Source organism: Amblyomma maculatum, chromosome 8, assembly GCF_055883805.1.
Source record: "Amblyomma maculatum isolate TAMU_Amacu chromosome 8, ASM5588380v1, whole genome shotgun sequence".
Taxonomy (NCBI): Eukaryota; Metazoa; Arthropoda; class Arachnida; order Ixodida; family Ixodidae; genus Amblyomma; species Amblyomma maculatum.
Genome location: NC_139351.1, coordinates 36,443,869 through 36,459,960, shown reverse-complemented (window position 1 = coordinate 36,459,960; position 16,092 = coordinate 36,443,869). Strand labels below are relative to the sequence as shown.

Sequence of the window (16,092 nt, the reverse complement as noted above, 5' to 3'; positions counted from 1 at the left end):
GAGCAGTTAGGGATAAGGATAGATGGAGAATACCTCAGAAATCTGTGATTCAGTGCTGGCATTGTCTTATAAAGTAACTCAGGTGATGAGCTGCAAAGAATGATTGATAACCTAGACAGGAATAGCAGAAAGGTAGGCTTGAAAATCAATATGCAGAAGACTCATGTAATAATCAACAGCCTCAGGAAGGAACAACCGTTCACAATAATAATAATAATAATAATAATAATAATAATAATAATAATAATAATAATAATAATAATAATAATAATAATAATAATAATAATAATAATAATAATAATAATAATAATTCTTTATTTTTCCTTTACTACAAGGAAAGGAAAGGAGCAGCCGCTGAAAAGCTGCTTCGAAGAGCAGCTTGACGGGGCGGCTGCCCCTGCAAATGACGGCATTTCACAGCCGAGAAAGTCACGCCCCCACAGTGAATAAACAATCAATGGAGAAATAATTAGAATACAAAATAAACTGGGTAAATCAGGAAAAATACATGAAAATAAAACAGAAACGCCGCAAGACAGAACACCTAACTTAAAAATATGTATTTATAGAAACATTTCGAGGATTAATTTAATGGGAGGAAGAGAGAAATCTTGACCACTATTAGCAAAGTATTGATTTAATATGGTAGGAAGCCTGAAGCGAAGCATCTGCTTGCCATAGTTCGTCCGGCACGCTGTAACGTGTCAATGTTCCGGGTTACGGGTGTCGTATGTGTTTATGTTGTCTTGAAGTGCTGCTATGAGTCTTAGTGTGTTGTCCTTTTTACTGATGCCTTGTTTATATAGTCGCAAAAGCCTGTAGTTATACAAAGATGTTACTTTAACTATTTTTAGCTGCTTAAATATCGGTCCTGTATGTTCGAGGTAAGAAGCTTTAGTAATATTTCTTATTGCACGTTTTTGAAGGAGTAGTAACTTTGTAATGTTTTCTGCTGTTGTTGTTGCCCATACTAGCAAGGAGTAGTTCAGAATAAACGAAAACAGTGATTATAAAGCATATTGTTAATAGTAAGAGGAAATGGAAATGTCGGCGTAAAGAACCTATTATGCGTGATAATTCGTTGACTAAATATTCTATGTGAACGTCCCATGTCATGTGCCGTCCCATGTCAACAATAAAAAGCTAAGCACTGGAAGTGGTTGGCGAATATGTCTACTTAGGACAGGTAGTAACCGCAGATACAGAACATGGAATGAAAATAACGAGGAGAATAAGATTTGGATGGAGCGCATTTGGCAAGTACTATCATGAGCAATATGAGCAAGAACACACGAGCGCGAGGCAGATAGCCTCGAAACCCACTTGGGGCGATACGGTGCGGCGGCTGTGGGAAACAAAAGGGAAAGGGCGCTGCGGTTCCGTTAACTGTTGTCACTCCCGCCTTACTAGCATTACTGCGAAACGGCAGCTGATTGCGAGGCACCGGCCGCTAGCGATGATAAGGCGGTTTTGAAGCGCAGATTGTGAACCGTGGTATCTGTAGTTCTGCGCCAGATACCGCTGTTTACCTTTTCGTTTCTTACTTTTTCTTTCTGGGAGCATGCTGCAATTAGCTTTTTCTGGTCGACGTTTTTTTAATGGCCTATGATATGCCAGTCACACCTCTCACGCAAACGTTCAAATCTGCGAAGAACGTAAAAATGCCTCATCACTTCCGACAGGGTGTCTTGCAATCAGCTGCCGTTTCGCAGTAATGCTAGTAAGGCGGGAGTGACAACAGTTAACGGAACCACTGCTCCCTTTCCACTGTTTCCCACAGCGGCCGCACCGTATCGCCCCAAGTGGGTTTCGAGGCTATCTGCCACGCGCTCGTGTGTTTTTGGTCATATTGCACATGATAGTACTCGCAGGTTATGCCTACCAGTGTACCGGTATCGCTCAGGAGGAAAGTATACAACAGTTGCTTCTTACCTGTACTCGCTTATGGGGCTAAAACGGTGGTTTGGGGTACTAACCAAATAGGGTGCTACTTAAGTTGAGGACCACGCAGAGGGCTTTGGGACGAAAAATGGCAGATGTCGCGTTAAGATATAAGAAGCGTGCTGAGTGGATCAAAGAAATAACTCGAGCTAATGGCATTTCAGTGGAAATCAAGAATAAGAAATGGTCATGGGCAAGACATGTAGCGCGAAGAGAAGATAACCGATGGCCGCTTAGAGTAACAAATCGGATTCCGAAGGAAAGAAAGCGCAGCAGTTGGCCGCACAAGGTTAAGTGGGCGCATGAGGTTAAGGAGTTCCAGGAGTCAATTGTTGATGCAGCTAGCACAGGACCTGGCTAGTTGGAGGAATTTGGGAGAGGCCTTCGCCCAGCAGTGGTTATACTCCGGATGGTGGTGATGATGATGACGGTATCGACCGCACCTTAAACGAGAAAAAAAAGGTCGCTATTCTCATAAGAAATGTTTATCAGTGGAACTTTGACCGACGGTAGCCATATAATCTCACTTCACCCTTTAAAGCAACCCTTGTTATATAATATATAGAAATTTGCAGGAGCTTATGTATCTATAATTTATTTATTTACTTACTTATTTACCCCCAGTGCCGACCTCAAAAGGGGAGTGGGTACATGGGATCGACAGAAAAGTAGCTTACAGGACACACACAAAAAAAAATACGTCTTTCAAAAATGAAGAAAATGAAAAAAAGACGCACCAAGGGAAGGAAAGTGGCCGAGCTATACAAAAGGAGATTTCTTATCGCATCCTTGAATGCTGTAAGAGCTTTGATGCAAACAATGGAAAAAAACATGTGGTTCTATTCTTTTTCATTTCTTGGCAAGAAAAATGAAACGCATATTTGTTAACAGAATGCCTGCACTTCATGTGTCTAACCGACGCGTATTTATTAATAAGTACGTTCAAAAGAAGATCACGTTTTAGTAATCGGATAGTGAAATTAATTTAGTGAAATAAGCCCAAACGGGAGAGCATTCTTAGAACGTTTAACTTTGGAAGGCCGGGTTGTGACTTCAATATTGAAACACTCGCGGTACGGGCATAATTAAAAAGAATGAAACACGTTGATCGATTTGAAACGGCTGTGATACCATCAATTAAGGCGCAAAGAGCTGGATTCCATATAAAGTTTTTAGTGCGAACCGGTTTCAGTGCGAATCTAGGGTTTTTATAGTCTTGATTTAAATGAGCGGAGTTGCTCTTTTACTTCAATCAGTCTGTCAGTTCAGTCGTTCAGTCGCGTCCGACTCTTCGTGACCCTATGGACCATGTCACGCCACGCTTTCCGGTCTCTCAGTATCTTTCTAACATCACATAACTTCATCTGCATTGCCTCGAGGATGCCATCTAACCATCGCGTTCGCTGCCTACCCCTTCTCCGGCAACCCTAAACCTATCCCGACATCAAATCTTTCTCCAGCGACTCCTCTCTTTTCATCAGATGACCAAAGTAGCTGAGCTTTAACTTTAGGATTTGACCCTCCAATGAGCAGTCAGGGTTTATGGTCGACAATATCGACTGATTTGATCTTCTGGCAGTCCAAGGAACTCTCAAGAGTCTTCGCCAGCACCACAATTCAAACGCGTCAATTCTTCCGCGGGCAGCCTTTTTCACAGTCCAACTCTCGCATCCATACATTCCAACTGGAAAGACCATAGCACGAGTTATACGGATTTTGGTTGGCAGACTAATGTCTCTGCTCTTTACTAGGCGGTCAAGGCTAACCATTGCTCTCTTTCCCAGAAGCAGGCGTCTCCTAATTTCGTGGCTGCAGTTTCCTTCCGAGGTAATCTTGGAGCCCAAGAAGAGAAAATCTGTCACAGCTTCCACTTCTTGTCCATTGATGCTCAAGGACTTGATAGGGCAAGACGCCATGATCTTTGTCTTTTTAATGTTCAGTTTAAGCCCAAACTTCTCACTCTCTTCTTGTACGCGCATCAGAAGTCTCTTGAGTTCCACTTCACTTTCTGCCATTAAAGTGGTATCATCCGCAAATCTAAGGTTGTTGATACGTTTTCCAGCATTCTTCACTCCAGCTGAAGACTCGCCCAGACCGGCCTTCCTCATGATGCACTCTGCATATAGGTTAAATAGGCAAGGCGACAGTATGCAGCCTTGCCTCACTCCTTTCTCAATCGGAAACCAATCAGTAAGACCTTGCCCAGTTCTGACTGTGGCCTATTGTCCTTCATACAGGTTCCTGAGGAGACAGATGAGGTGAATTGGAACTCCCATTTCTTGGAGAGCTTGCCACAATCTGCTGTGATCTACGCATCAAACGCTTTCGCATAATCAATAAAGCAGAAGTAGATGGGTTTCTGGAACTCATTTGCTTTTTCCATGATCCAGCAAAGGTTGGCAATTTGGTCTCTAGTTCCTCTGCCCTTGTGAAACCCAGCTTGCACTTCCAGAAGCTCACGATCCACATACTGCTGCAGCCTATCTTGGAAGATTTTCAACATCACCTTGCTAGCATGCGAAATAAGCGCGATCGTGCGGTAATTGGAACAATCTTTGGCACTGCCTTTCTTTGGAATGGGGATGTAAACTGACCTCCTCCAATGTTGTGGCCACTGCAGGGTTGTCCAAATCTTCTGACATAATGTATGCATAATTTTAACAGCGTCATGGTTGAGGTTTTGAAGCTACTCAGCTGGAATGTCGTCAATCCCGCTAGCTTTGTTCTTAGCAATGCTGGCTAAGGCCCATTCAACTTCACTCTTCAGGATGCCCGGCTCGAGATCAGTAATCACAACCGTCTTATGTTGGGTTTGCACATTCGGGTCCTTCGTACAGTTCTTCTGTGTATTCCTGCCACCTCTTCTTTATCTATAAGGCTTCAGTGAGGTCCTTGCCTCGTTTGTCCTTTATCACGCCCAGCTTAGCACAGAAGCTTCCTTTGATATCTTTGATTGTCTTATACTGAGCTCTTGTGTTCCTTAATTGGCTGTCCTCAACTGCTTGGCACTGTATGTTCAGGAAGGCATTCTTATCTCTTCTTGCTATTTTCTGAAAATCCGCATCGAGAACCTTGTATCTTTCTCTTTCCCCCATAACTTTTGCCATCCTCCTTTCCTCAGCTATTTGCAAAGCCTCTTCAGATAACCAGTTTGCTTTCTTGCATTTCTTTTGCTTTGGAACTACCTTAGTAGCAACTTCTTGTATTATATCACGAACATCAGTCCACATCTCTTCGGGCTGTCTGTCTTCTAGATCTAATTCTTGAAATCTATTCCTCACGAATTCCACAGCATATTCTAATGGCATTTGATCCAGATCATTCCTGAAAGGCCTTCTAGTTTGCTGCGTTTTCCTCAATCGAAGCTTAATTTTGGCAACAAGAAGCTGATGATCGGTGCCACAATCGGCCCCAGGTCTTGTTTTTACTGCTTGTATAGCGCTTCTCCATCTCTGCCGGCAAAGAATATAATCGATCTGATTCCTGTACAGACCGTCCGATGAAGTCCATGTGTACATGCGCCTCTTGTGCTGTTGAAAATGAGTATTCGCTATGTTCAGGTTGTTTTCTTGACAAAACTCTACTAGCCTCTGCCCAGCTTCATTTGGCTCGCCAAGACCGAACTTGCCTATAATTCCGGATATTTCTTCACTCCCGACCTTAGCATTCCAGTCTCCTATGAGAAAAGCGACGTCTGATGATGGGGTGCGGTCTAAAAGGCATTGTAGGTCCGCATAAAATCTCTCAACGTCAGCTTCTTCAGCAGTAGTGGTCGGTGCATAGACTTGGATAACTGTTATGTTGAAAGGGTGACCATGGATCCGAAGTGAAATCATTCGGTCGTTTTTGGGGTTGTACCCTGGCACTGGTTTGCCCATTCTTCTGTTTACTATGAGAGCGACCCCATTCCTTCTCTTGGATTCGTGCCCACAATAAAAGACATAATGGTCGCCGGAGTTAAATTCTCCCATTCCGGTCCACTTGAGCTCGCTGATACCCAAGATATCAATGTTCAATTTGTCCGTTTCTCGCTTGACGATATCCAGTTTACCTTGTGTCATAGATCTTACATTCCATGTTGCTATGTGATATATCTCCTTGCAACATCGGACTTTCCGGTTGCTTTCCGTCACATCCACAACTAAGCGTCCGTTTCGCTTTAGCCCAGCCGCTTCATTCGTCCTGGGGCTACTAGGAATCGCCCTTTGTTCATCCCCATTAACATGTGGGACGCCTTCCAACCTGGGGGCTCATTTTCCGGCGTCATATCATTAATGGTATTGTGACTGGCCATAGGGCTTTCTTGGTAGGAAATACTGGAGTGGGTTGCCATTACCTTCTCCAGTGAATCACATTTTGTCAGAACTCTCTGCAGTGACCTGTCTATCTTTGGTGGCCCTACACAGCAGAGCTCACGACTTCATCGAGTTTTGCAAGCCCCTCCGCCACGACAAGGCAGTGCTCTTTTACTTAGCCAATAGAAACTTTCAGTGGCTGTGCGCATTGTGCATTGCGGTCTCAGCTGTACATATAGCACCATCTCAAAGACGGCAACAGGTGATGGGGTCGCCCACATGGAGGGAACTTTCTCTGAGAACGTCATGCTGCGCGACGGAACGCCGACGCACCATTGCACCACTGCAGCAAAAAACTGGCGGCGTCCAGCCCGAGTGAGAAAATGGTCCGATTCAACAACGCACTCTTTACACTGAATGACATTTCAAGAGCAACACATAAAATAGACAGTGTCTAAAATGGCGCTCAACAGCGCTTGTATACAGCCTTTGGGTAAGTCCGACACCGTAGCAACAGCGCACTGCGGGCGCGTTTGAGTAAGTGTTGTTGCGCGGAAAGTCGAAAAAGGTTCAGCTTCTGCTGCATCATCAAAGTAGGCAAAATCGTAACGCTTACATCATTTTAGAAGCGACCTTACCAAGGTGGTGCCACCCGCTAGCGCAGCGGACGACATGTCTCTGGCCGGCGGCTCCCTAGTTGTCGCTAGGCCTATTTTGTTTCGCTTCGATGGCACATGAAGGCGCTACGAAATTCCTTCGTGTTCTACGCATCAAATTACCTTGCTATCAATCCCATTCTCTAAAACTAAAGAGCTTTGCAGAATCTGCATTGGAGCAATGCGAAAGCACGGATGCTGCTATATTGGTTGCTTCTAGTTGCTAAATTCACATCTTGTTTACCCTTTTAGTCTTTGGTACTTTCGAATTGCGCGCCAATCTCTTCCTATGCCCTTGTTCTGATATACGTCTGGTTGCATGACGTCACATCCTTGACGTAATTCTAATTGACAGACTTCATTAACTGTTTTTTGCGCGCCAATCTCTTCCTATGCCCTCGTTCTGATATACGTCTGGTTGCATGACGTCACATCCTTGACGTCATTCTAATTGACAGACTTCATTTACTGTTTTAGTCTTTGGTACTTTCAAATTGCGCGTCAATCCCTTCCTCTGCCCTTTTTGGCTCGGCTTCCGGTTGTGCGACGTCACCTTAATTCACTGATTTAATTAACTTTTTATTATTTGATAAATTTTTACATCACCCTTATTGACTGACTTAACTAGTTTAGTACTTGATGCATTCAAATGTGTCGCCAAGTCATTAGTTATTGAGACCATTTTCACCTTTACTTTTACATTTTTGCCTCTAAATAATTGCAAAATAAGTTATTGACCTAAATATTTTTTTCGGAAACATTACGTCACCCTCTACCGACTGACACCAGTCATTAACCTCTATCACTACTCAATTACAGCTGCTGCGGACACGATTTTGCGGGCGCGGTCTGCTGACAGAAATCTGTGAACGTAGAGAAGTAATGCTTTCGCAATAAAATAATAAAAAAATGGCAGTGGCTTAGCTCAGCTTGGCGGGATATACGTAGGACGAGGTACGGTTCCCTGGCTGAGCTTGTTGTGGTCATTCATGTTTAGCAATGAGAGACAGATTTATTTATGACGTAGGGGGCACTTTGCACTGCTAAAGTATGATGAGGCGAAAGCGTCTGTTCCGCGGTGTTCTGAAGGCCTCCACTACGGCACCACACTCTACATTTTCAATTCCACCTTCCTCCTTCTCCTTGCTACTCGGTTAAGGTGTCCGCGGAGAATTGTGACAGATATTCTGTCTTTTCTTTCCTGTAATCCAATTTTACGCCGCTGATGCCTGCTGCACTGAGTCTGCTTCTTTATGCTGTGTGGTGCGGCGTTCGAGGAAGCGCCAAAGAAATGGCGCTGCACGGACGCCTGGACCGAACGCCCGGCGGGGTCAACTTCGTATATGCGTGAATCGCCTGGTGACGTAATCATCAGTCGTGACTTCATGGCCGGCTGTGACGTCATTATGACGTCAGTTCTGGTTATTAAACATTACCTGGTGTGACATCATTATGAAGTCACATCCGGCCATGACATCACAACCAATGACGTCACCATGCGATGAAATCATAGCCAGTCATTGCCATTAGTCATGACTTTTTATTACTAATGATTAATTAGTAGTAGACAGTGACTAGTTAGCAGTTAGTACCAATTAGTGGCCAGTTATCAATTAATTAGCACTAGTTAGTGACTAGTTAGCCATTAGTACTACACCAATGATTTAGCTCGCCAGATGTGATGTAGAAGCGATGTGACCACCACTCGACCACCGCCACGGCGCGGCCACCATCATGGCGAAAATGCAACTTTGCGGCCAACGCAGTGGGCGCGAGGACATACCGAGGCGCCACCTCTCGGAAGCGCCCGCATGACGAAGCAAGTGGGATAACGCACCTTGAACTGCCGCTGTAGGATGCTTTCCTAGGCAATTCAGTTGCGCGTTGATATTACATTCGTTTATTTATTTAATATGCAGCTCAGTCTGGGCCTGTATAAACTTAACTGGAGGTAGACTTTTTTTTTCGCATATCTCGATCACAGATCACAACATGCATACAATGATATATCTTTAGTTTATTCACAGACTCTGTCATTTGAAATTACTACATCACTCGAGACGCTGCCTGAGACAACTCACCCTTCATACCGCTGCCCGAGGCGGCTGAATCTAGTTCACTTTAGTGAAACTTCCTTGTCAATGTGTTAATTTAGAATAATTTGAGACATTCTGGCCTTCGCACGAACCCTCTTTTCTTTGGAAGGGTACTGCTCGATGGAGAAGCCAGCATCTTTACCATCCTTCCAGCAATTGTATCATTAGCTTGATACCTAATAAGCGCAAATTAAAACGCGCGCGCCGTTTCTTCTACCGCTCACAGAACTTTTAGCACCAAATCAGTGGACGAAATCTCACTCGCTGAAATGTCTGCTGCGCGCATCATGAGAATGGTCACTCGCTGATTTGCCATTCAAATTTTCATCAAGGAAGGTTCTGTGAGATTATATTTCTGGTAGCAATGAGAGCTTGAGCCGGGCTCCCTCGCCTATACGTCCGCATACAGAGCAGTAACGGACCGTCGCAACCGCTAAAATAAACTTCAGCAGCCTCAGTAACGATGCGAGATCAAAAAGTACAAGGCTGGAACTCTTATCAACCAAAACTACAGAAATAAACACGACTATTAGCTTTTAAAACGCAGAAATTAAATCGAGGTATTGCGCAGAATCTCGCGAATAAGTGGGAAACTTCTCGCAGACGTGCGGATTGACACGCTGTCGAGTTATGAGCCCTAGATGCTTTCGCCTTAAAGGGCGTCAGAGATAATGTTCACCGCGGGTCAGCCGAAACAACCACCTGCGCTGCCATCGAGATCAAACAAAGCGTCGCACGAAGCGCCGTAGTGCTTCTAGCTCATGTAATGTAAAAATAATACTGCGCGACGGACAAATGCACATAAACGATAGGACTAGCCCCTCCGCTTGTGTGCCTCTTCGTCCTCGTCCATCGCACCGCATTATGCATTAATCAAAATGTACCACATAAACTGGAGGGCTAGTTGTTCAGACATCTTCGCTGTGTTTGTCCCCTTTTCTCGTCTAGGCCACGTACCATTGCGCTGCCCCACTTGACAATGTACCAACTAGCCCAACAAGGGTTCTACTAGCCCATAGAAAAAGGGCCGCGCACGCACCCCACTTCCATATGCTCTCTCCGTCGTCTGCTGGCTGCCCGAGTGCTGCCCAGTACCACCAGCACAGATTCGTCCTGGAGAGTCTGACCAAGCGATGAACCTTGGCTGGTAGCCAACGGGCAGCCCGAAACGAGCCACCTTGAGGGAGCAATGCAATAGCGTTGTATTTGCATCATAAAGACAGCGACGTTTTATTCACAGCCAGAAGATTGACAATTTGTACGTCCTGGGATGTTGTACACGAACTTTGAAAAAGCAAATTTATTTGACTTCCCACCCCATTCGATACCTCACCGTAATGCCATTTGTGTGGAGGCACCTCTTAATAATTTTTATTCTACCACGCAGCTAATGGAAAACTATAATGATGGATCGGCACTATGAATCAGTTGTGTCTACAAAATGACATTTTTTGCAAAATTATTTTTCAACTGAAGGAAGTGTGTGAGCAGAGCCTTGGTTAAGTGCTCAGCCTTACTTCCTGTCTATAGTGCTTTGTTACTAAGTCTCTTTAGCTGGTCTTCTCGCGGCGTCCCCTGAACACTTAAATAGTTCATGTAACATAACATACAGTTTAACAAATGCCGTGCATAAAAATGCGGTGATAGCTGTGACCCTGTGTGCTCGCTTCATTTCATTTCATTTAATTTTATTTCCTTAAAGGCCCCAGGAAGGGGTGTTACATAAGGGGTGGGAAACATTATAAAAACATTGTTATTGTACTTTTTTTTTTACACTTTCAAAGAACTTTGATGAGCAGGTGATAACAGCGATGTCACCTTGAAGGCCGTTCCAGTCTGTAGCTGCGCGGGGAAAAAAGAAATGCGAAAAGGTAACGGTGCGTGACAATGGACGGGCGACGTGCAAGCGATGACTGGTGCGGGGTGATATGCGTGCTGGGGGAAGAATATAAGGGGCTCCTCGCATAGGACTGTTCAATATTTTATGGAATAAAGAAAGGCTAGAAGTGCGACGACGGAGAGGTAGCGATGATAAACCTGAGGCTGTTTTTAGGGCAGAGACACTAACATCATAAGAATACAGGGCATGGATGAACCTGGCAGCGCGATTTTAAACGTACTCGAGAGAATTAATGAGGTAAGCTTGATGGGGATTTCAAATGGCTGACGCGAATTCCAGTTTAGACCTGACGAGTGAATTATAGGCTAAGAGTTTAACATGTTGAGGCGCGCAATGTAGATGACGTTTTAAGAATCCTAATGTTTTATTGGCCGATGATATTGTGTTAGTTACATGCAAATTCCAAGAAAGATCACTAGAAAGTGTTACGCCTAAATATTTATATGACTGAACAGGTTGTACGGGCACTCCAGAGATTACGTAGGAAAAAATAAGAGGATTACGACAACGGTGGAAGGATAAAAGTTTACATTTATGTGGGTTAAGTTCCATTAGCCAGTGGTCACACCAGTTATGTACAGCATTAAGGTCGTTTTGTAGTGTTGATTGATCAGTGGGACCAGTGATAGTACGATAAACAACAAATCGTCAGCAAACATGCGTATGTTAGAGGTTACATGTGTTGGTAGGTCATTAATGTATATAAGAAAAAGTATGGGGCCAACTACTGATCCCTGGGGAACACCTGATGTCACCGGAAGGGAGCTAGAGAACTTATTAACAGTAACAAACTGGGAGCGATTAGTTAGAAACTCTTCAATCCATTTTAAAATGTTGAGGTGCAGATTTAATAGGGAAAGTTTTATCATTAAGCGTTTGTGTGGTACTTTATCGAAGGCTTTAGCAAACTAAAAGTATGACGTCGGACTGTTGATTAGAATGTGCAGGTTATGCTCGAAAATAGCCAGTTGGGTTTCACAAGAGTAGCCCCTACGAAACCCATGATGCGCGGGGTGAAACAAGTTGTTACAATCAAGGAAGGCCATGATATGTGTATAGATAACATGCTCAATGATTTTGCAGGGTACGCTGGTTAGAGAAATGGGGCGGTAATTTCATGGCGAGTTCTTGTTACCTGATGTAAAGACTGAAACGACCTTCCCACGTTTCCAATCGTTGGGTAGTTGGCCTGTGAGTAGTGACTGCGTGAACAATAATGAAAATAAAGACGCACATGTGTCTTTGGTGTTTTTCAGTATTTTAGTGTTGATATATTGTCGATACCGGCATAAGATGCTTCACATTTTCTATCAATGATAAGATTCCTGCAGCAAAGAATATTAGGGGAGGCATAGGGTGGTGAATAAATTTCTGTTGTACAGGAAGAGGTGGATCACATTCGTTAGTAAATACGGATGAAAACGCTTCATTAAATAAATTGGCGCAGTCTGTATCAGAGATTGTTTCACCTGACTCATCAGCGATTGAAATGGTACGCGCATGTTGTGGATTAATGACTTGCCAAAACTTCCGGGGGTTAGTGGTCAGCATTTTAGGTAACTCGGAATGAAAAAAGGTGCGTTTGGCTTCACGAATTTTTTTTTTTAGGTATACTTTCTCGGCCTCGTAATACTTATTCCATGAGTTGTCAGTGTGTTGTTTTTTTAGCTGAGCGGTAAAGGCGTTTCTTTTTGTTTTCCAAACGTTTTAATGTGTTGGTGAACCATGGGTTTTGTTGGTTGTTTCGTACGGTCATTTTAGAAATAAATTTTTCAACCAATTCTTCAATTTTCCTTTTGAATAGTGACCAGTTGTCATGAACTGTTCTTTGGTTAAAGTTTGACAAAAAAAAAGAAACTCCTGAACAAGAAACTCCTAGTGCAATGGGCGTTTTTCTCGAAAGGTCACCAGGAAGGTCACGCAAGCCAAAGTTTTGCTGACCATGTTAAGCACTACATTTGTCACTTTCTGTCATTTCAATTTGATTTTTCTTTTCAGTACACGATGGGGCAGACATGGTAACAAGTGTGTGGTGAAAGCAAGACCAGCAACCACTCCAACTTCATCGCACACGCTACTGGCTCGCACTTCCTCGTCAAATAAAATAACACTTGGTAGTAATTTCCCTGCACACCTCCTAAGGGGTGGTGCACACATGCGCCCCTTGTTTTTTAAGAGCACAGGGTGAATATTTTGTTTTACACAGTACGGGGAATTTCGTAAAAGTGCACCAGAAGACGGGCAAGTATGCGAACTTGAAGGGACACGTTGTGTATAATTGGGTTGTGGCGGAAGCAACCGCGATTTCGACACAAAAGAAAGCAAGGTGAGTAAAACGATGTTCTTAGCTTCAGAGCGCCAGGCCCAGCGCGAAGGCAGCGCTCCACAACACGGGGTGCCGTGCTAGGATACCCGTCATGGCTGATATCAAAGCAATTTCCACTTGTGTGTACAGAATTGAGCAGGGGTCCCGAATTGTTTGCGTGTGTTCAGTTACAGTGTTTATAGATAATTTTATGATTTAAATGTTTACAACAAAACTCCAGAGTAGACGCAGTCGGCATTGCTGCTAATCACTGCGGTGTCGTGCGTTAAAGACAGGAATGCCTTTTACGCCTACATTTTGAGTTCCCATTGTCCGCCACGGTTCCATCCACCAAGACAGATCGTCCTTGCAATGTCGACCGGTTGCTGTAATAGGTTATTTAGAAACTCTCATGTGTTAATGTAGAAAATTTTACTTCAATATAATGGCAGGTGAATAAGTGCAACACTGTGAATAGGCCTTTCAATTTACTACCTCAATAATACATTGCGATGGACCCGCCGCGGTATAGCGCAGTGGTCGGCCGCTCAAATACTGTGCCCAACAAGGCGGAATCGAATCCCAGTTGTGGCGGCCCAGTTTGCGACAAATTCACAAAATAATGGCAGAGAAAGCTGTGCGTTTGAAGAGTAAATAAGACAACCCTAGTTTTGGAAAAATTGAGGGTAAGTCGATTCTTCGCACACCGATCTGAAAAACCAGATATATTCGATTGCAACAACAAGCAATCTTGAAAAGAATATATGACCTTGAATACTTTTTATATCATCAGCATAAAGAAGAAACGAGGAGTGCTTGATGACGGAGGAAACGTCATTAATAAAAACGGAGAAGAGAAGCGGGCCTAGTACTGAACCTTGAGGAACTCCATTGGTTGCACGATAAACGAAGGAATTCTGTCCATTGACACTGACAAAGCAGGAGTGATCAAAGAGATAGTTACGTAGGAGGGATACGATTGAGACTTCGACACCAGAGTGTAGAAGCTTTCGAAGTAGTAATGAGTGAATAACAACGTCGAAAGCTTTGCTCAAATCACAGTACACAGTGTCAACCTGACCTCTCTGAAGGACTGCTGCAGAGGTTATTCTTAGTATTATTATTATAATTACTATGCTTAGTGTTATTATAATAATAATAATAATAATAATTATTATTATTATTATTATTATTATTATTATTATTATTATTATTATTATTATTATTATTATTATTATTATTATTATTATTATTATTATTATTATTATTATTATTATTATTATTATTATTATTATTATTATTATTATTATTATTATTATTATTATGTGTGTGGCTAAGAATGTGTGTGGCTCGAGCTCACTTTAAATCGACATGAAAAACTTTTACTTGCAGCTTTCTACATTCCTCCGAATCTACCTCCTTCAGCCTATGATGATGTTCTGCTCTCAATCGAACATGTTATAACCCGTCATAGCAAACACAAACTTCTTATTTTAGGTGATTTTAATACTCCTGGTATCAATTGGAACTCACTTATTTCTTCTCACAACAATCATTACATATTAAGTAAGTGTAACTCTCTACTTGATTTCATAGCCTTTAACTCTTTTCAGCAACACAATTTCATTGAAAACTGTTGCGGTAATATTCTTGACATCTGTCTATCGAATTTTGAAAGTGTTCGAGTCTCGAGTTCGGACATACCGCTGACTCGCTGTGACAAATTTCACCCTCCGCTTCTAGTTACTACTGCTGTCTCTGCCTCACCTTCTACTAACTCAGATCGGGTGGGGAATTCGCCCCGTTTCGCGTATGCACGTGGTGATTATGTCGGTCTTTTCAATTTCTTCTCTTCCGTCGACTGGTCCCTTTTAAATGACATTAATGATTCAGATGGACAAGTCAGTCGCTTTACAGAAATAGTTCTTGATGGTATGCGTCGGTACATACCTTTGCATACTCCTACGCGTAGGAAGTTCCCTTCCTGGTTTTCAAGGGAACTAATAACGGCGTTAAAGCTCAAGGAACGGGCCCATCGTAAAGCGAAACGCCCTGGGTTTCACAATTGGGCAGATGAGTTTCGCCGTGTGCGTTCTCTTTGCAAACGCTTATACAAGCGGGACTACGACTCCTATCTTGAGTCTTTAGAGAGGTATGCCTCAAATCGTCCTAGTCAGTTCTGGCGTTACGTTCGCAAGCGTTCCATTAAATCAGATTTAAGTATCAGCTTAGTTGACTCTCAGGGTTCGGAAATTCGGGATGTTGCCGACAGTTTTGCACAACATTTTTCCTCCGTTTACAAACATCCACATTGTGATTCCGTTTGCCTCCCATCTGGTGCACTATCTAATTCCATTCTCTTTGACGAGGAGTTGATAACTGAGAGTCTTAAGCGTCTGAGACCATCTTTGTCTCCTGGACCTGATGGCATTCCAGCTGCCATAATAAAAGCCTTCAGTTATATCTTCGTACCAGTACTGACTGCCATATTTAATAACTGTTTAAAAAATGCTGCCTTTCCTCGCGTGTGGAAAATGGCACGCGTGTTTCCTGTCTTCAAGTCTGGAAACAAAACTGATGTTTCCAATTATCGTCCGATTTCTCTTCTATGTGCAACCTCTAAGCTTTTCGAATTAGCTTTGCACAGCGTACTTTCCTTCCATCTCAAACATATCATAGTACCGAATCAACATGGCTTCATGTCGGGTCGCTCTACTTCCACCAACCTAGTCACGTTTATGACGTATGCCTCTGCAGCAGTCCTTCAGAGGGGTCAGGTTGACACTGTGTACTGTGATATGAGCAAAGCTTTCGACGTTGTTACTCACTCACTACTTCTTGAAAAACTTCTACTCTCTGGCGTTGAAGTCTCTCTCGTAGCCCTCCTACGCAACTATCT

At 43.2% G+C, this 16,092-nt stretch overlaps 1 long non-coding RNA gene across 1 annotated transcript in view; it reads left to right on the top strand.

The window, feature by feature from the left end:
- The window catches only part of LOC146180984 (uncharacterized), a 32,946-nt gene extending 19,940 nt beyond the window's left edge, over positions 1-13,006 (top strand). Inside the window, exon 3 of the long non-coding RNA XR_014700402.1 lies at positions 12,887-13,006. This is a non-coding gene — a long non-coding RNA (uncharacterized LOC146180984). The remainder of the gene's footprint in view (positions 1-12,886) is intronic.
- Positions 13,007-16,092: the final 3,086 nt, after the last annotated feature.